Here is a 7607-nt window from a genome sequence, read left to right on the forward strand (position 1 = left end):
CTCGAGTATTCCAACATTAAGGCATAACTCCGGGAGGCACTGAATGTACAGAACCCCCTAATTATGTCATCTGAGGCACCTAATACTTGAATATGGCTTTGTCCTTGCTGATAATCTGCATTGAGAGACTGCTTTTCTTTCCCCTCACTTGCGGGACTTAAAGTGACATTTCAGAAACAACTCCTATTGTGTTTACAACCATAACCAGTTTCTTCCAGGTAGAAGAAATAAAAAAACTGTGGTAGAAATTGTACTTAATCAATAGAAAGAAAATTAACAAAATACTGTATGAAAAAACACACACCAGCTAGCTCGCTTTGTACCAGAAAGGTAAAGTTATAAACAATTCATCTTCAGATCTTTACAGACTCAAAGTGGACCTGAACTCTTGCACAGGACAGAAGGGAAACATAGAGAACAGCACCCTGTATGTATTTAGAGCGTTTAACCTGTCTAATTCCCCCTCATCTGTGACTAATCACAAGTTGTAATTTGATCTCTCCCCGTGTCACCTGACTGCCATAGCAGATAAACTCATTTGAAAGCACAGGATGTTAATGTCTGCTTCCAGGAAAGCAGGAAGTAGACACACTGCAGATTTATTGCAGGATTTGTATCAGCTGCAAAAAAGAAATGTTTTTCTTTTAAAGGTTATTATGCTGTTGCTTATATTTTAGAGCAGAGAGGTAGTTCTGAGTTCAGGTCCACTTTAAAAGGATATAAATATGGCAACATCCATATTCCTCTCACTACACTGTGCCTTTAAGTTTAAACAAATCTGGACAATAAAGAGTGGTCAGACACTGAAACTGTGAAACCCATGTCACTGTTTGTCATCGCTTATCTTTCATAGAATTAGTTTAAAGATAAAAAATGGAGCAGCTTAAATGAATGCTGTGGCCCCCAAAATAAAAAAGAGTTTAACTTACCTGGGGCTTCTACCAGCCCCCCGCAGATGTCCTGTGCCGTGCCGGTACAAAATGATGCTTCGGTCCCCCGCTGCGGCTCACTTCCGGTATTTGCTACTTTAATGCCGCAAGCCACTGCGCCTGTGCGGTCCTTGCTGCGCGCGTCCTCATTCTCGTGTACTGCGCCTGCGCAGGAAGCTCCTGGTGACATCAGCGGGAGTGAGGACGTTCGCGGGCAGGGCCTTGCAGGCTCGGTGGCTTGCGACATTAGAGTTGCAAATACCAGAAGGGAGCCGGGGGCGGGGATTGTTTTGTACCGGCGCGGGCACAGAATGTTTGAGGGGGGAGGGGGGATTCGGGGCGGTAGAAGCCCCAGGTAAGTTAAACTCTTTTTTAATGTAGGCGTTATTTTGGGGGTTACAGTACTCCGTCAAGAGAGCTGCAGCCAGCTTGGGTATGAGTTGAGCCTGAGAGTTTTCCTATTGGGCAGTAAAGCTTAGGTCTGCTTTAAGGAGGAACTGTAGTAAAAATAGAGATTGCTTATTTTTTTTACAATATTAATTTATAAATTATATACATATTAATATGGTAGGCTATTAGACTATGACTATGGTAGGATCAGATTGTACCATGACTATGTGCTCTGTAATGTGCTGCAGAAGATGTCAGTGCTATATAAATACATAATAATAATATGGTAGGACATTACACTATTACTATGGTAGGATTAGAGTGTGAGCTCCTCTGAGGACTGTCAGTGACATGACTATGTACTCTGTACAGTGCTGCAGGAGATGTCAGCGCTATATAACTACACAATAATAATATGGTAGGACATTAGACTATGACTATGGTAGGATTAGATTGTGCGCTCCTCTGAGGACTGTCAGTGACATGACTATGTACTCTGTACAGAGCTGCAGAAGATGTCAGCGCTATATAACTACACAATATAATAATAATGGTAGGATATGGTAGGACTATGACTATGGTAGGATCAGATTGTGAGCTCCTCTGAGGACAATCAGTGACCTGGCTATGTATTCCGTAAAGTGCTCCAAAAGATGTTAGTGCTATGTAAATACATACTAATAATTTACCAAATCTGCCATGCCGATTGATTTTTTCAGGATCAACTGGGATTTTTTGTTTTCATACAACTCCATCTAATCAAATGATTTTGATTGGTGTTGACACCTTTGCAGAATGTGTACAAGTGGTCCCTATGCCCGCTGAGTTATTAGTGAATGGGCACTTATTCTGGAAGACCATCCCAGACCCTGATAGTGGCCACACGTTACAATTTTTCTGTTCGATTTTACCCCAATTCGATTAAAACGATCAATTGTGTGAAAAAATGGAGATAAAATATTTTTTTGATCGATAAATTTGATCGAAATTGTAATTTTTTTAAATTAAAATCGATCAAAAAGGTTGGAAAAATCAGATCAATTTTGTTAGAAATTGAATGGTGTGTGGTAGGTTGTGTGAAAGTAATTCAACCTAATTTTAAGTTTACATTCAAGAAAAAAGAAACTTTATTTGTCACAGTGAAACATTGTGGTACCCATACACGGTATTTGATCTAAAACAGTCGAATCGAATGAAAGTTGAAAATAATTTTTTTTCTTTCGATCAAGAAATTCGAATGATTATCCCGGACATGCTGGAAAAATGTTGATGATTGTGTGTTATAATTGTATCATGTATGCTAAATTGTTTGAAAAGATCTTTAAGATCCTAATTGTAAAAATTGTTTCAAAGACTGTAATCTTTATTTGCATTATCTTCATAACAAGATTAAAGATTAAATATTGAAGTATGTGTATGATTATTATCATTTGATTATAATTATATTTTTTTTTAATAAAGTAAAGTAAGTTTGTCCTCATCAAGGAGAGTCCACAGGTACAATGCAAATGCAATTTTTGCCCTCTTCCTGTTCGTTAATAGAGCGATTTGTAATCGATATCGTAAAAATTCCCTCAACACGAAAACAAAACAAAACAATACTGTGAGGTGAAACACACATATATAATTGCTCTGAGGTAATATTAAAGAGAAACTCCGACCAAGAATTGAACTTTATCCCCATCAGTAGCTGATACCTCCTTTTACATGAGAAATCTATTCCTTTTCACAAACAGACCATCAGGGGGGCTGTATGACTGATATTGTGGTGAAACCCCTCCCACAAGAAGCTCTGAGTACCGAGATACTTCTGGCAGTTTCCTGTCTGTGAACCTTGTTGCATTGTGGGAAATAGCTGTTTACAGCTGTTTCCAACTGCCAAAACAGCAAGCAGCAGCTACATCACTTGCCAGCAGTAAAAATGTCACCATGTAATAAATGGCAGAATATAAATCAGGGATTTAAAAGATTTTACAATGGGCAAACACTGACTAAATCATTTATACATAATTATGGTAAAAATGAAGCACTTTTTTATTACATTATTTTCACTGGAGTGAAACTTCACAATAAATAAATTGAACCACTCAGAGGAAAAATACAGCTCAATAGACGCTTTGAGCTACAACTGCCGTCTGTGTTAACTGTTTGAGGTAAAATACAGCTCGAGCTGAAAAAAAAAAGAGATTCAGGTTGAAAAAAACGTCACTTCCGATCAAATAAACCATTAGATCGAATACTTTATTTTTTTATCTCGATCTGTTTTCTTAATTTTCTTTTTCAGCATATTCTATAATTTTCCCCAGATTTTTAGCCTAATCGAACGTTCGTGTATGGTACCTCGAAAAACAACTATGCTGTAATGAACAGCGGAGATGCCGCCGCATGGTCTAGTGACAGGACGGCTATCTCCGCGTTCAGACCGGCGGTTTCCGCGCAACAACACATGTCTGGTTTGTCTGGACCTTCTAGTGCACACAGATGGAGAGCTACGCGTGCGCGCGCCAGGCGACAGGACATTTATACCAGCAGAAGAGGAATCAGCTGATCAGGCCAATCAGCTGATCCCAGCTGGACTCTGGATTGGCTGAATGGCTGGGGGCGGAGCTGCACAGCATTGCAAGTATATATAGATCTTGCTTGTCAGTTGCTGGTTGTCTGCCGTTGCGAATACTTACGTGTGAGCACTCAGACCTCAGTCAGATCCTACAGTGTGTTAGAACCAGCAGAAGCTGGGAAATTACACTTAGCCAGATTACCTTTGTATATGCTCTGTTATACTCTAGACCAGTTCCAGGGTGTTGAGACCAAGGACCTCACACCCAAGCTTAGGATTGCTGTGTCATTACTCTGTTATACTCTAGACCAGTTCCAGGGTGTTGAGACCAAGGACCTCACACCTAAGCTTAGGATTGCTGTGTCATTACTCTGTTATACTCTAGACCAGTTCCAGGGTGTTGAGACCAAGGACCTCACACCCAAGCTTAGGATTGCTGTGTCATTATTCTGTTATACTCTAGACCAGTTCCAGGGTGTTGAGACCAAGGACCTCACACCCAAGCTTAGGATTGCTGTGTCATTACTCTGTTATACTCTAGACCAGTTCCAGGGTGTTGAGACCAAGGACCTCACACCCAAGCTTAGGATTGCTGTGTCATTACTCTGTTATACTCTAGACCAGTTCCTGGGTGTCGAGACCAAGGACCTCACACCTCAGATTAGAATTGTGCTTATGTATATCTGTTATGACCTTCTGCTTTGCTGACCTCTCTCTTGCTTTCTGATTCGGTACCTCTGCCCATCTGTCTACCAGTTACTGACCCTGCTTGTATCCTATTACCGAATCAGTCTTCTGTCTTTGTACCTTATATGTTCGTGTGTTGCCGACCTGGCCTGTCTGACCTTCCTGGCTGTCACTCGTTCCCCGAGTGATTAGTCTGTCTGTACTTCCTTGGCACTAATCCACCAGGTGTCAGTTAGCTGCAAGGACCTCCTGTACCTCAGAGAGGCCTTCCTGCAGTTCAGTCAGTGGTCTCTTCCCATTAGGAGTCCATTGGCTGCAGTACAGTCTGATTCCTATCCCATCAGGGAATCACTGGCTGCTGCTCTATCTCATCTCTAGAGATAGCTCCTGCTCGGCCATAGGTCACCTGCTCCTCAGGTGTCCACTGGCTGCAGTAGTGTCTGTATCTCCCGCTCCTCGGGAGATAGCCTTCTACTGTTGCACCCAAACACTTACACATTATTAGGTGTCCAGAGGTTAGTCATACTTGTTTTATTGGTGATTCTGCAGATCATCAATAATCAGGTATACATTTGTATTCTTGGTGATACTGCAGATCACCAATAATCAGATTCTCTCTGTGTGCTGCTGACACCAATCGTAACATATGCAATTTTTTTGTTCTAACGGGATAATCTAACGAATTTATCTAATCGAAAAAAAAATAAAATAAAATAAATGTACCATGTATGGGCACCTTTAGATGATGTATTTCTTCACTGTAGAAATGTAGTGTTGTTGATTAAAATAAACGTGGAATAGATTTGTTAATGTAAGGTACGTTTTCTAAGGGTGTTTATGTTGTGTGCCTTTATACATAGCAGTGATGGCACAGAGCACCCCATACACATTTATAAATAACAATAACAATAATATTTATATAGCGCTTTTCTCCCTGGGGACCCAAAGCGCTGTGACCTGCATTATGCAGTCTCAAAGGCTAGGGAAAAGAGGTGAGTTTTTAGCCTTTTTTTAAAGCTGTCCAGAGAGGGAGCCTCTCGTACTGATTGTGGAAGTGAGTTCCATAGAGTAGGGGCTGCGTAGGAAAAGGCCCGAGCACCAAATGTTAAGTTAAAATGTATATATTATTTCATCTATTTTAAATCTTTTATTCAATCGTTTTTGTTGTGTTTGTGTCAAAATCGAACAAACGTGTGTGGTACATAGGTTACAAGAGTCTAATTTTTTATTTGAGGGAAAAAAAAATGATTGAAATTGTTGAATCTATTTTTTTAAAATAAATTGTAATGTGTGTGGCCACCATTCGTGTTACTTACCGCCTACGGTGCTAGCAAGCAGCTCACTTCCACCTGTGTCTCCACTCTACGTAAAGAAAAACATGCTGATTCCCAGAAAGCTGAACTGTATATTCAAACAGGAAAAGCTCTCCCAAAAATGTAATGTTTGTTTCACTACTAGACCATTACTAAAAAGAAGTGTATGTCTAGCTACAGTCCTCATGTCTGGAGGTGAGTGGGTTGTAATTGGATTCTTTTGGATACCGTTCTCCATCTCCAGAAAGTAAATGAAGTCTCTAATACTAAAACAATAGTGGTGCAGGAAAACCAAGCAAATATATATTGAAGAACTTTGTCTTTTGAACAGTGTGTACTTCTTAAAACTTATCAACCTGCAAACACAATCTGTTTAGCTTTACAATAGCTCTAAAACAATAGATGATGAGATGTCTGCTCAGCCCTAAACAGTAGTCAAAAAAATATCTCAATGAGCATCCTTTAACCCCTTTGAATCCCATGTAAGACTGGGACCGACAGAGGCCTTTTCCAGCATAGGTCAAATGTCTGATATAGGAAAACATGTCTCCCTCTAGGGGGCGCTATTGCTGGATAAAATCCAGCACAGTATCAGTCTCTTTATATCAGTGTCTGACTAAGTTCAACACTTGGATCGCCTTTGATCACACATCTTTTGGAGCAAACAATATGTCTTATTTTTGGGGAAACACAGCATTTGGGCTCACCACTAGGGGCGCCATTGCCAGGTCTGGTTCAGCACGGCTTCAGCCTATGTTGATCAAAGTGTTGGACAGAGTCCGATGCTTTGATCCCCTTTGTTTCCACACTGCGCTGTGTAATATTGTTATTATACTGGGGCACATGCAATGAGATGTAATGGGGTGGAGCTACAAGGCATGAAATGAAGCCGTATCCCCTCCCGTGTTAGAGATTCTGCCGAATCAATGCTGCTCTGTACTCCCGCAGTCACCCTCATCACTCCCCACCTCCTCCCACACAGGGGGGAACCCATGTGGAGGGGAACCCACGTGGCATCCGTCTCATCATAATCATCATCATTATAATCATCCTCCCCAGCTTCGTTTGCATCAGATACCTCCAAAACTGCACCATTGCCAACAGCAGGTACTTCATCATCCTCCTCCTTGCACCTTACGTCCATAGTGTCTCCTAACTCAGACATAACTGGTGTAACTTGCTTAGCGCCTTCATTTTGTTGTAACAATAATGGCTGTGAATCAGTTATTCCCCACCAAATAACTCCTGCGCAGTGTCAAATGCAGCAGATGTGGTATCGCTGGTAGCTGCGGAAGATGAGGTGTTCTGTGTTAAATAGTCAACCACGTCCACGTGACAATCTTGGGAGTTGATGGGACGTGCCTTCTTCTGGGCACTGTACTTTGGTCTAGGGCCGCACGAAATCATGTCAGCACGACCTCGAACAGACCTACCTGGTGGCCTGCCTCTGGGTCTGCCTCTGCCTGTTGTTTTGTCCATATCGGGAGGGAAGAAGTGAAAGGTATGCACTGACTTGACTAATACAATGTGCAGTCACACAGGTGCATTGGAAGGTATGCAGTAAATGGTATTACAATACAATGTGCAGCTGTCATACAGGTGCAGTTAACAGGTATGCATGAACTGGTATATTAAACAGCATGCGGTCACACAGGTACTGTGAATAATTATGCAATGACTAGTATTACAAATGTGCAGCTGTCACACACACAGGTACCGTGAGCAGGTATG

Source organism: Hyperolius riggenbachi, chromosome 6 (genome assembly GCF_040937935.1).
Source record: "Hyperolius riggenbachi isolate aHypRig1 chromosome 6, aHypRig1.pri, whole genome shotgun sequence".
NCBI lineage: Eukaryota > Metazoa > Chordata > Amphibia > Anura > Hyperoliidae > Hyperolius > Hyperolius riggenbachi.